This window comes from Protopterus annectens, chromosome 4.part1 (genome assembly GCF_019279795.1).
Source record: "Protopterus annectens isolate FY-2018-M chromosome 4.part1, PAN1.0, whole genome shotgun sequence".
NCBI classification, from domain to species: domain Eukaryota; kingdom Metazoa; phylum Chordata; order Ceratodontiformes; family Protopteridae; genus Protopterus; species Protopterus annectens.
In genome coordinates, this window is record NC_056734.1 from 450270905 (window position 1) to 450286214 (window position 15310).

The window sequence follows — 15310 nt, forward strand, 5'->3', positions numbered from 1 at the left end:
TTATCAGCTGGTCTGATTGCAATAGTTGTGTCATTCTGTAGTTTCTTAAGACTAATTCTTTCCTTATAAGTCAAATTGTCCCTCATTCCAAATCTATGTTTGGCATTGCAATTGCTATAATATTTATGTATCTCATCCTCTGTTAATTTTGAGAATGCTTCTATGAGTGGATGGTGTATGGGTACAAAATCACTTAAATTTTTAAAAGAAAACTCTCTTGTGTTAGTTGACCCATTGTTCACTCCTTTATGTAGGTATTTCAGCATCACGTTCCTACAAAATATTTTTAAGTCCATAACAGTGTCAGCGAGTCTGCTCTTACTCCTAGGTATAAAATTAAGTCCTTTGCTCAGTAAATTAATATCATCTAAAGTCAGGGTAACACTGGATAAATTATAGACTAGTTTTTGCTGTTCCACATTTTCTTTAGGGTGTGATGGGGTTGTGATTCCCCTGAGTGTTTCCTCTTCTGCCTCCCCCTGCTCACGGACCGCGTTCTCCGTGGTCCTTTCTCTAGTCGAATTGGCAGGGGAAAATAAATATCAGTGTTATTCAACGTGTCTGAGTGACCTTTTGATGTTTTGGGTCTAACTACCATCTCAAACCCTTGCTTAGTTACATCAGGTTTGTTTTTAATAATCTGTATCTCAGGATATAAATTACTGGCAGATTCCATACTGGGATGTATCAAATGTATAACATCTGTAGAGTCTGTATTGGAACATACTGACTGAACAGAATTACTCTTACTTGGCTCATTCCCTGTGGACTTGTCAAATGTTAAACTCTGCCTAGCCTGATTCAATTCTGATTGTTCATGATTCAACGCTAAAAAACCATCACTGATACGTATACTCTCATTCATTACATTGACATTAGAGGTAGTTAAGACCTCTTCAAACCTTGTACTCTTTTCTTCCTGCTGTGAAGCACAGAAATTTTTAACAACAGCTTCGTTAACATTCTTAATATCAGTATTCAACATATTTTGTCCATTTCTAGGCCACATAAAGATGTGACCTAGTTTAAAATCATTAATGTCCCTGACAGCCTTATGTCTCTTTTGTTGTAAAAGTTTATGTTCAAAGGCAGAGATGCCATCCAACAAATTCTCGAATAAAGGTTCAACGAGGGTGGCAGGATATTCCTTATAAATTGTTTGTTGCACTTTATTTATGTTAAAAGTTAAAGCAGTCTCTTCAGGTAGAAAAAAGTCTATGAGGAGCTGTAAATATTTACGGCTTACCTCTATATTGAGTTTTTGCCACTTCGCCAGTAATTCAGTGTATTCACGTCCTTGACTGGGCATATTAAAGACACGTAGCCCACGAGGAACAATTTTCATATTCAGGCAGAACTGGAAGTGTATTCTCTGTGCCTGAAGACGTTTTAATTTCAAAAAATCCTTCTCCATCTCTTCGAACAACTTGTGCAGCCTCTCCATATCGTCGGTCGTGTTGGTGACATCATCAATAGTGGTCAGGCTCTCAAAATGTAATGAAGCAAATTCAGAGTCCATAAGGTATTGTTGAAACCTTTTCTGGAGCACACTATTCCCTTGGTCTTCACCTCTCGGGGTATAGTCTAATTCAATGTCAGCCATGGCAAAAAGATATATATGTAAAGAAAACTCGCTCCCGATAACAGCAGTAAAAGTTAAAAATAAAGCAAAATGAAGGTGTACCACTGTTAAATCTGGTAAATGCAACTGTCCCAGTAAATGGTTAATGAATCACTCAAAAATATGTATGGGATAGTGCAAAGCGAGCTTCAAAAAACTCTGGAATAACACTGTCACCAAGTATGTAAGCATCCAAGTATATAAAAAATCCACAAGTGTGTAGAAATCCACGAATTTATTGTTTCCAAAAACAAACTTCGGATAAGCGCTTTCACTACGAATAGCTTCCTCAGATCCTTCTCTTAATGACTAAAGTAGGACCATACATATATAGCAAGTAAAACAATTAAACCATTAACAATCATTACAATTTAAGGGAGAAATGATATATATAAAAAAAGATTTTATTCTAAAACACTTTTAAAAAACTCAATGTCCATAAGGTATTGTTGAAACCTTTTCTGGAGCACACTATTCCCTTTAGACAGCGTAGGAATGTGAAATGACAGTTATGTCCTATATGTAATACACAAGTGTGCACACATATATGAGATATATAGGTATGCATATCTATATTCTGCACATACATTACACACTTGTCATACATATTTTTATATATACATCTTTATAGGTATAGAGTTTTTTTATACAATTCATTAGATAGACTGTTTTATCTATCAATTTTTTATTGAGTTTTTTAAAAGTGTTTTAGAATAAAATCTTTTTTTTATATATATAATTTCTCCCTTAAATTGTAATGATTGTTAATGGTTTAATTGTTTTACCTGCTATATATGTATGGTCCTACTTTAGTCATTAAGAGAAGGATCTGAGGAAGCTATTCATAGTGAAAGCGCTTATCCGAAGTTTGTTTTTGGAAACAATAAATTTGTGGATTTCTACACACTTGTGGATTTTTTATATACTTGGATGCTTACATTCTTGGTGACAGTGTTATTCCAGAGTTTTTTGAAGCTCGCTTCGCACTATCCCATATATATTTTTGAGTGATTCATTAACCATTTACTGGGACAGTTGCATTTGCCAGATTTAACAGTGGTACACCTTCATTTTGCATTATAATACATAAGTTTGGTCCACTTTCATGGCTCCGATTTTATGTTTGACAAATTTTTTTTTTTTTTGGTTTACATTTCTTCATGCTTACGCTACGCCTGCACCACTTCATGAATCGCTATATACATTCATTTGCATGCTACACTGCTGTGCATGGGGTAATTAGCATACATGCGCTGGGAGCTGTGCAGCTCTGGCGTACGCTGGTAGTGCACATGGAAACAGCTTGTACCTGAATCGCTCAGCGGCCATATTTGGTGCTAGATCGCCATGGCTACTCCGGCGCTTGGCACAAGCTTCATGATTCCCGGGGATTGTCTCTATTGTGGAGCCTTTGTCCCATTATTAATTTTGCCTTTGTCCATATTTTTTGTGCTAAGAGGTTGAGAGGTATGTAACCATCAGACAAACTGATACAGGTGGTCGTATGTGATTATTAAAACAAAAAGCATGGCAAAATTCACTCAGTTACAGCTAGGGAATATGCTTGAAACAACAGCTGCCATACAGGAACATCTAATCAGCACTCACTGCAGGACAGCGTAGTGGCAGGTAGAAATAACTGAAAGTGGTATCAGCGAAGATAACATCAAACCATTTGACAGACCATCAGCTCCAGGAATGCTTTCAAGTGAAGAGAGACATTAAATAGATCATAGCTCAAAAAATCCACAAAAACTAATAAACACAAGGCAAAGGACTCTAGGACCAGACCACTCTAAAAACCAAGATGCCACCAATGAAGGTGAAATGAAGTTTATTCATTTCCAACTATGCAAGAATACAAATGTAAGAAGTTTATCAAATATAAATGAAAAAAGTGAATGCACTTTCATCCCCAAATAAAATAGGACTTCATCAGAACTTGAAATGCATCACAACCAGCAATGACTTCAATCACATGATATAAAAACCACATGACTACAATCAAACAATAAATGCAAATTACAAATTTGAAATACCATAACAGGCAACAAAGGCAAGTGGGGAGAAAATGTAAAGAAAAAAAAAAATATATATATATATCACTCCATATTATAAGCATAATAGTTTAAAAAATATTAAAATACATGGTTAAATACAAATAAGGCTTCAAAAGCTTAAAAAAAACACTTCCCATCATAAGTTCAATTAAGTAAAACACCATCAATATACAATGTAAAAAATTCATAGCTTTGTAGACCTTAGTTTCAAAACTGGGACAATGAAGGTACTCTCATTGATCCCAGGCAGTGTAGTGGTGACTTCAGTTGCCACTGTAGCTCCTTATACTCCATATGGGTTTCCTAAGACCCCCCCCTGTGATTCCAGGGAATAATATCCAAAATACCAAATAAAAATTATGTAAAACCTTTGCAAGAAGCAGAATGTTTGTAGAGGACATTGTTACTATTCTTATGTTTTATATCATAAATGTGTTCAGAAATATGTTTTTTAAGTGGTCTTTCTATTTTCCCACTATAAAAAGCAAGACATTTGGTACATCTTGCTATATCATTTTTATTATATAGGGGTTAATTATCCTGTATGGCCCACAGATTGGAACTAGAGGAATGAATGGACTGTCCATGGAAATGAGGCTGCAGAATACTCATGACACACATGGCAGACAAGCCAGGTCTAACACCGCTTCTTGCAAGGTGACATCCTAAATGATTCACCCACATATCTGAAGCCAGATAGTACGTATCACGTTTTTACCTAGCATATCTCTACCCCCATCTGTCTCTAATAAATTTGAAGTGCTGCAGGATACCATCTGGAGCCATGGTTGACAATGTCTGAACAGAAGTCAAAAAGCAATGCTGAACATCTGCCTAATTTAGGAATATAAAACATTTGTTTAGCTTCCTGAAATTCCATTTATACTGCCTAGACACATCTTGGGGTACTTCAGTATTCTCGTATCACAGACTGCCAGTTTGTAACTTGCTGTATGCTATATAACATGCACTTGAGGAAGCAGGCAGCCCAGCCATCACTGCCCGGAGCCCCTACACCCTCAGCAGCAGGACATATAACAAGATCTGTATGATATCACTCTACTCTCATTACAGATTGCTCAAAGGTGATCTGTGTCTCGCCTAAAAGGCAATATCGGACCCTGCCTTACTAGAGATGCTCCATATCTGTAAGTCTAACTCCTTGCACATTACCTGCTTGATAGGCCTAAATCTAATATGTGACATCAACAAAACCTGCTGGAGAGACAGGTTTGTCTCCCAGAAGTTGCCCTGCCTCTGGAATAGACTTCCCATACATGTCAGAGTACCTCGCTGGCCCTCTTCAAGTGCATCCTTGATGAGTGGATGGGAAACCTCAAATTTGTTCCAGGGGTGCCACCATTGTCTGTCATTGATAGGAGTAACAGCTGCTGACTGGAGGTTATTTTTTGGAGATAAACTCTTGGCTAGGCTTTTAAGGGCCCCAGAGCCACAAGCCTAGTAACCTCCTATGATCTTATTTACCTATGATCCATCTAGCACAACAACAGGGATGCACACAGGCACACTCACATGACAGAAGGCTTCCTATGAGCTCCCAGGACTCTCACACTCTCTAAAGGATTAAAAATACCCCAAATTGTTGTCCTTGACTAAAGATAGCTGCAGATGTGTGTGCATTTGAAGGCCAAAACTACCTCATAGTTATACCTCTCAACCTCTTAGAGTAAGAAATCTGGACAAAGCCATGAATAATGGGGGAACAAAGGGCAAAAAATAGGGACAGTTTTTAAATGTTGCTCTTACAAACTTAGAAAGTAGAATAACAGGTTTTGTATTAGCACAAATTTTCTGATGAGTATGACGTCTGAAATTCAAATGTCTCTCATTATTTTCTGACTTAAATCTGCAATGATTTGCTAGAGATTTACTTGAAAAAACAATATTTTATGAAAAATGTACCAGAAATATGAGGCAAAAATCTGGACATTCTGTGAAAACCTGTGCAGTTGAAAGGTATGCTCATAGTTGAGGGCCATTACTCTTTTGACATTGAAATAATTCATGTACCAACCACAACTAGTCAACAAATCATAGCCATGTTCAAAACAATGCTTTCAAGTTATGGATTGCCATATGAACTAGTTTCAGACAAATAACTCAGTCAAGTGGGTTCCAACAGTTTGTAACTAACTATGATTTCTCATTGGGTGTTAAAATAATGAGGTTGGGGGTTCGCATGATAGTTAAGGTGTTTACCTCACAGACACAAGGTACAGGGTTTAATTCCCACCTTTAAGGAAAACTGACTAGGCTTAAAACGGCCGACAAGGTCAGCTAGCCTAGTATTTGCCTTTGAACCTATAAAATGGAGGTACATGGGCTTGAACTATTATAACTTCTATTGAGAAAAGATATCAGGATTGTGTATTAAGTGTTTTTATTCCAATAAGAAGTTCACTGTCTTTTTAGTAATCTACCTGCAACTTCTCTAGGAAAAACAAGGTAGGAAACCTAGTGATGAACAAGAATGTCGCTGAGGATGTAAAATAAAACGAGCATTGGAAAAATCTCTAAATCCTTTCAATGTTCAACTGTAGACACAGCTCTATAAAAAAACAACACTTAACAGCCACAAGGCACAGCTCAGTCACCTCCAATTCTTTATTACAACTCAATAGAGGGAAATCCTAGAAAATAAACATAAGTTGCAGAAGTATGAGGCTAACTCTCTCCAACTACAACAAACTTGACATTGAAAAAAGAGCTAGGCATAATGATGTGAGAATAACAGGTATTTCAGAGCACAGAGGGAAATAATTCCAGAGCTTACATAGCAGCTGAGCTGAAAAATGGACTGAGACTTGAAACGTGATTGAGCATGCTCATAGACTCACTCCTAGAATACCAAATTCTAGATATCTCAGGAGAAAGAAAATATTATGCTAAAGCCAGGATGTTAGACTTTGAAATTAAAATGGGTGGAGCAGTTATGAAGTTAGTACCAGACTGCATCACATCAGTGTTCCTTAAAAGAAAATCCATAGCCCCCTCTTTCAGTTTCTTTAAAGAGAGGAGGTATATGGTAGAACTATGATTTCCAGCATGTTTATACTTAGCAAAAGGCAATCAAATGCATACATTCACCTCAATAAATCAATTGTAAATATATATTGTCACAAAGCTAGACCTTACAAAAAAAAATCTGAAATAACTGATAATGCTAGAAGCTTAATGGACTACTCTGAAGTTTTCTAAAAAAAATTAGGGAAAAACTCTCAATTCCTTCCTGCACCAAGATGGTGGAGGTGCAGAAAAGAAAATCGAGAAAAGCATCACAAATGAGTATGCAGGCATATCGTTCCACAGCTAATCAACAGGACAGCAGTCCAAAGGATATAATGGAGGTATCCAGTAGTACAAACTTCTAGCACACACACACACACGCACACACACGCGCACACACGCACGCACACGCACACACGCACACACACACACGCACGCACGCACACGCACATATGCTCACACACACACACACACACACACACACACACACACACACACACACACACACACACAGACACACACAAAACACTACTGGATGGCAGATGCCATCATAATAGGAGGAGATTTATTAAAGAAACATTCATACAACCCCACAATATGGTCAGACTATATAGCAATTGAATTTACTTTTTACAGACATTGAGGCCATCAAGCATAAAATCATGATAGCTTGACCTACTCTTATTGAAAGAGGTCCACTCAAAAGAAATAACACACCAGAGGCTTAAATCCTACTGAGACACGTCATCATACCATCATGAATTGATGTGGCTTAACTAGGTCTTCTTTAAGATCAACACAAGAGGGTGACTATTGTCTCTGGTACATCCAAAAAAAAAAAAGGAGCACACACTGAGAATAATAGAAGTGAAAATCCGAGTGAAACTATTGGAGAGGGGAAAGTAAAGAACACAATTTAAAAACTGGAGATGCTGAAAGGATCCATGCAGAAAAGAAGCTGCTAAGAAATTTACATTGTCAAATAACTGAAGAGAAATGGGTGATGTAGAAATGCTTTTACTGGGTAAAGGGCATCAGTAAACAAAAAAGAAAAATGTGCATCAAAGTTAAGGAAAGTATGGAAATGGCAATTTTAAAAGAAAGAGAATGGAATGGTGCTACAGAACCAGCACACACGAACAAAACATTTGTAAGGGCATGGAGAGCAATTTTAACCATTTGATTTGGGGAATGTAAGGAAATCATTTGGTCAGTACAACTGCACATAATCACATTGGAGGAGACAATGAATCCATCTGAAGAAAGAACAGAAGGGATATCATGGCAGTGATTGAAGGGCTGACTTCTGGGAAAGTGTCAGGAAATGATGGGTTGAGTATAAAAGGAAGATGGTACCACTGCCATTAAATTACTATATAAATTGTGAAGAGAAAAAAATCCATGGGATACCAGTGTCACTAAAGTGCTTATGTTTCCCAAGTCACATAAGGATATGGCTAACCTAAGTAAATATTAATTTGTATTGTTTTTTCAAAATGGTCTCAGATTTATAAAAAAGATTCTAGTGAATAAAATGAGAGTGTGTTGTCTGATTTGGTCTCACAGTAAAAGCAATGGTTTATAAAACAATATCAAACAAGCAGTCCAGACTTAGTAAAAACATGGCTTAATATACAACAATTATGCAGTGGCTTTGCTAATTGACTTTAAAAAAGCATATGATTCAATCAAACTGCTATTCATTTAGCATGTACTAGGAGCCATAAATGTTCCCCCAAAATTGTATTTCACAATGCCTGCTGCTTTATAAAAATCTTAGAGTATCAGGATTTCCACAAATATGGGCATGTCACAGAATATAAATATTATCAGGGCAAATGAAAAAGATGACTGCTGTCTCCGATGTTGTTTGCTATAGGTATGGAATTCTTCATATGATTCTTAAATAAGCATATTAAATATCTCGGTATACCCCCTTCTACAGGAAAAATCACTAATCTCCATATAGTTTGGATATGACTGTGTGTTATGCTGTCCTATCCTGAGAAGAATGTAACTGAGGCAGTAACAGTTATTCAGAAGTTATGTCCATTATCTCAGGATTGGAATTTAGGAACACAAAACTCAATTATCTTGAATAGCCAAGACTTGCTGGAGAACCCCAAGCATGGTTTAAATGATCATTATGACATATGAAGAGCCTTGTCTTATATACAAGATTGCGATCCCATTATGAGAAAGTCTACAATATAAATGTCTGGCATGAAAAATGAAGTTTTCCTTCTTACAAAAGTACAAGTAATAAAGATGAATGTTTTCCCTAAGATTCCCTTTTTACTCTGGAACCTCTCATATTTTCATAAAATAAATATTTCATTGAATTTCCAATCATTGGTCTTTTGTCTTTTTATTGCATTGAACTCAACCTAGAATATAGAGTAAAAATCTAACCCTGCCTTTCAGATACAGAATTTAGGAGATACAGTGAAAGAGTGGCGGCTCGTGCTATTGGACTGCAGGACTACAGCCCCCCAGCTGTAAAATGAAGATAGCTGTGAGTCCCGGAACTGTGCATGGTGCTTGGCAAGTTCCTATTCGGACTGCTGTTTAACTAATCCAGATCGGAACTGCGTATGCATGCTCATCCAGATTGCTGTTTAACCAGTCCGGATTACAAAGAGAAGACATCTGTACACTGATGCCCAGAAGTCTATGTGGTTTGTAACTGCATAGACTGAAAAGGAGATCAGACAGCAATGTCTGCAGTCATGTACATGAAAGGAAATTGGCTGTTTCGCTCCCAGCCGGGAAGGGGATTTATATTTGGTGCTCTCAGGAAATTTACTCTAAGGGATGGATGCTGCAAGGGAATATACAGTACAGGTACTGTTCAGTGTGTGTGTGTGTGTGTGTGTGTGTGTGTGTGTGTGTGTGTGTGTGTGTGTGTGTGTGTGTGTGTGTGTGTGTCTGTGTGTGCGTGTGTGTGTGTGTGTGTGTGTGTGTGTGTGTGTGTGTGTGTGTGTGTGTGTGTGTGTGTGTGTGTCAGCATTGTAAAATAAACTCTGCACTCCCTGAATCTTTAATTTCTATTACAGTTTACTTTTGTCAGAAATATATAAACAGAAAAGAAAGAAGTAAATGCTTTCCTTGTCTCATTTCTTTGTTTTAAGACTGGATATGGCTTAGAACCACTAGCTCATCCTAAATAAGGGTAAAGACAAGATATCATCTACTTTAAGTAAGTTGAGCACAGCAAACAGTGCACATCACAATAATTTAAATTAAGTACTAAATATCTTGGCATTGTTCTTGAGCAATAACATTGCCTTGATGGCAACTAAGGACATTCAGTTAATGTTAACATCTGTTAAATGTATCCTGTAATGAAGTGCATTTTGGTGTCAGTTTAAAATTATATATTAACTCCAGTCATACAGGCACCAGAAAAACAGGAATGCTAGATTTATCTTTTTCAACCAAGTATTCCTGTTTCATCAAGGCTGTGGAACCTCAGAATAAGAATTTGATAGGTGGGTGTTGGGGTTGGAGGGTGACGTCCTTCTCTGCAAAACAAACAGAGAATTTATTAATATATTTATGAATATAGTATTGCCAGAATAATGCTTAGTTAGATGGTGAAGCTAAAAACTTCTGCTTTTTTTTCTCTCTTTGAGGAACTGTAGTTGGTAATTGTGGTTTTAGTTATTGTGTATTTTACAGTGCTGCCAGCACAATCAGTTACCTGGAATGCATAGCTAAACAAACATGCACCCTGCAGGTGAAATAGGACTGTTATTGCATACACTAAACTTTTATGCATGCTTATTTCTGTCTCTGTTGTTTTGACATATCAGTTGCTAATTGATATAAACAAGCTTGCAGATTCTTAAAGCAGAATGGACAGATTTGCTACTAACAGTTCTTTCAAGGCATATGTCTGCTTAAACTTTAAATAAGCTTAACTAGCTGTTATCCAAAACTGAACTTTTGGTCATTTATTAAACAGTGTGTTTTAATTCTCGACCAATGTGTTGACGATAGTGTTAGAGTTTCATCCTGCTGTGTGCACTTTGATGGTTTCCTTTGTCATATTAAGAAATGGTTATTCTCCAGGAGGGACTCACTTTTAATCCATGTAACAAAGTCAGTGTTCACTTTCTAGTGCAACCCCTTCCCACCCTGCTTAACTGAGCCAGTGCTCTATGTACAGATGGCCCCCCTAGCCCATGTAATTGCCCAGTGGAACCACTCAATTGGTAGTGTAACACTGATGGTGCTGTGTTGATCTATATGTGGTATTCTACTGCAGTTCATGAATATGCTGAACATTAAGCTCTTTAACTTGCAGAGTAGTCCAGCATACCATGATGCCATACAGAGGGGATTAGGGAGGCAGGTGCATAGGAAGGACCCTAAAAATAAATGATCCCTCCATACAATGCTGTATAATTATAACAGTTTTTACTTTATGTTCTGATGGACAGGGGATGTTACTCTGCAGTAGCCATTATGCCATGCTGTGCATTGTGATACTATGGTAAGCAGCCAGCCTCAACTCTATACTGTCCCAAAACACATAAGCCAGGAGAGGATTATTTAAATATGCATAATAGTAGGGTATTGGTTACATTCTGCTATACTATATTCTATTTATCAGTGGGCCATTTATGAATTGTAGTGTCTTAACTTCCATTGATATTTTATAGTGCAGATCAGAGTAGGAGACATGTTTGGATTTCTGTCATAAATTAAGTCTTCATGAATATTGCAGGTGTATATTAGTACACACTTAGTTTTCTTCTTTCTCTGCTCTCCAGTGTAAATATTTGATCTTCTGTAATCCCTTCATCTTGCAATAGCAAGGGGTTAAAAATGTATTCCTGTCTATGGTTCAGTATTTTCAGAAGGGGGGAAAAAGAATGTGCAAGCTTACACTAGAAATAGAAAAGTAAAATGTCCAGGGATATCACAGAGCAGAAAATTAAAAATCCAAAAATAAATTAACAACAAATTCAAATTTTGCCTGAGTCTAAAATTTGTAATATTTAATATGATAATGTTGAAGTCCAAGTGCAATACATATATATATATATATATATATAGAGAGAGAGAGAGAGAGAGTGAGAGAGAGAGACAGAGAGAGGGAAGGAAAGTGAGAAATGTATACACACACATTCCTCTTCACTGAGCATCCTTGCCAACCTAACTACCACTATCAGGAAGGATAAAGTCAATCACAGGTTTACCTCCATGTTATACAGGAAGCCAACCTACTCCAATACATTGTTGCACTTTTCCAGTGCTCACCCAATGCACCAAAAGAGATCTTTTGTGAAGGGGTAGGGAGTTAGGTTGGCAAGGATGGCCAGCGAAGAGCAATTCCTTCTAAAGGAAATAGGAATTTTAGAGAATATGCTACTAGGAAGAGGGTATCCCATACACTTTCTAGAACCCATACTTCAGGAAGTCATCACAAAGACAAAGCAAGACCATTGTTTACCCATATTAGGGGGAGTACATAACAACAATAGCAGTGGTAGGGTAGAAATACCACATATTACCAAGACTCTATTGTTCTTACTTTTAGTCCACTTTTTGGTAAAATCAAAGAAAGTTTAAATCACAACTGGGTACTTTTTGACATGGAACAACAATTTAAAAATAAATTAGGTGACTATCCAGTAGTAGTATATAAGAAAGACAAGTCAATAAAAAACTTGCTTAAACTAACGTAACTAATGTGAACAAAGGCAAGCTGGTGAAATGTGGACATTGTAATCAATGCCCATACATTTTAGAGAATGAGTCTCTGTACATTAGGGGTTTTGGTAGGGTAGTCCTGAAGCAAAGGCTTAATTGTCAAAGTAGATGTCTGATATATATAGCAATTTGCCAACAGTGCTATAGTTTCTACATAGGGAAGACTATTAATAGCCTCAATAAGTGAGTTTACCAACATGTATACGATATTAAAAAGAACAATCTCAAGAATGCGTTACACAAACACATAAAAGAACACACTGGTCATCAGTTTAAATTCATTGCCCTTGAACAGATAGGAAACAATGATGGGGGGGTCCTTCTGACATTTTTTAGAGTATCGAGAATTAATGTGGCTGCTTAAGTGCAATGCAACATACCCCCCCTGAGCTTAATGAAACTGTTTCCATTTCTAGCTATCTCAAGTTAAAAGCTGAATTTCATATGTAAATAAAAATATAATTTTATTAAGGACATTTTAAGCCAATAGATTGTGAAAGAATTAAGAGGTTATTTATTTCTGAGAATTTGATTATTAGCTTTGTACAGGTTTTTATATGTTTTATTATCCCAGTTTGCACAACACAGTTCTGTCTGTTCCAAAAGCCGCTTTCAATGTTATATATAGAAAATTATGTTTTTCCTGCTGCTAGTATTATAGGAAATTTATCATTAATTTCAGTTTTTTAAATAATATGAACATACACCTTTTAAAATTAATTACTTGTGTAATTAGTGTAACTTATGTGACAAAAGTGCATATTTAACAAGTGGTTCAGTATGCTTTTTTGTATTCTGAAGAAGTCAATGCTGACAGCTGATGAAAGCGCTAAATAAAGGTTTCTGGTTTCTGTCTATGAGCCGTATTGCTCTTTCTTATTTTATTTATTCAGTTTATATATATATATATATATATATATATATATATATATGTGTGTGTGTGTGTGTGTGTGTGTGTGTGTGTGTGTGTGTGTGTGTGTGTGCATATATAAATAAATATATATATATATATATATATATATATATATATATATATATATATATATATATATAGTTAAATATTACAAATATGACCAGTGAGTGTGTCTAAAATGTGTTTCCATGGTAGCACATGCAGTACAGATGAGTGGGAGACCTTTAGTATAAGTTTCAGTTTTAAGTTAGTGATACTAAACAACTACAGCTTTTAATAATGAATGCAGGATAAGTTGTGAATTAAAAATACAGATGGAAGACCAAACATGACATGCATAGGTAATGATGGATCATATTTTCTATACGAGAGTAGGGTCAGTAATACATAGCATTCAGGTGATGTGTAGAGAGCACTGGTCTGGGCCCATGACCATGAGTAAGATAAATGCAATGCATGAAATGCTACAATTACATTCGAAAATGTGAAAAAGTCAAGTTTGTTAAACAGCTTTCTGACATCAGAAAGGTGCTTTTTTAAGCACTCCTAAGCACTGTTAAGACTGAGTGTCGAGCTAGGGGTTGACCGTGAACAATGGGGCTGTATTCCCCCATTATTGGCTTTGTCCAGGGTTTTGTGCTAAGAGGTTGAGAGCTATGGTGAAAACTGAATTCACTAAATATATTTGGAGCTGTATTCCCCCATTATTGGCTTTGTCCACGTGTTTTGTTCTAAGAGGTTAAGAGCTATTGTGAGAACTGAATTCACTAAATGATAGCCATTTAAGTTTTATTCTTCCCATCTTTCAAGAAACAGCTGATTTGGCATAGTGATATGTTGCTCTGACTTTAGTGCACAGGATCCTGGGTCCAAGTCTTGGCAGTGAAATGCATGGTGGTAACACAACATTTTAGTCTAGCAACTTTCCAAGATTATACAAGCAATGTTTAAAATGTGCCCCTTTTTTTGGGCTTTTGCCCCCCCCCAATAAATTTTGGCTTTTTCCATATTTCTTGTGCTGCAAAGTTGAGAGATACAGTTGAGTGTCGAGTGGATTTTGCAAGGAGCCGAGAGCTTCAGGGGAAGAGAAGCTTATGTTGAGTCTGCTTGCACTGTTAATAGCATAACAGGTTGAATACTTGCTTTTGATGCAGAAAGTTGTGGGTTCTATACCCACAGTATTTAGATGCATTGCTGATACTGTACTGTGTTGTACTTCTACAGGGGGTGGGTGCTGCAGTCCTGAGAATGTCCTCTTTGGCAGAGATACCTAGTAACTATGAACCTGTTATCAGTTGCCATCTATTCCCTATTGCAATATTGCTAGCTTATCATATTTTTAATGTAACATAGGCAATGTATTCCCCAAGGGCAAAAGGTACTTTTTGTAGATGAAAACAAGTTGTTTGCTAGCAGCAACCTCATTAGTTACAGATCTTTTTTAATGTGGAATTATTTAGATGACTTTTACTTCTGCAGAGATTGTTCATATTTACTGATACTTGTGGATTGTAGAAGTCTGAGTAGACTTTTATGATGAAAATGTTCTGAATTGGGCAGTTTTGTCATTACTGGTGCATGCGTTATGTTTCATTGTTTACTGGAAAAATATTCAAAACAATAAATTTTAAATGCCCTCTAACAACTCTACTCTATTATACAAGGAATATAATTAAATACAATCAAGAAGGTGTTTATCGATTATCTGATCTGCTCAGGTATGTCCCCTTCCAGTTCTTGGTTGGATGGTTGAATGTGTTCAATTAGGAACCAGTTAAATGAACTGTCTCCAAGCACAAACGTTTTTGTTACTGAATATTTTCACTGATTGAGTCTGAATGCTACTGAAAGTGATGAAGCCAGATTGAAGCAATCACTTCTCCTAGATCTTCATTTTTTTTTGTGGGGGATACTTACTGTCCACACCTAGGGAGCTACATTTGTCATATAGGATTTCTGCCGCACAAT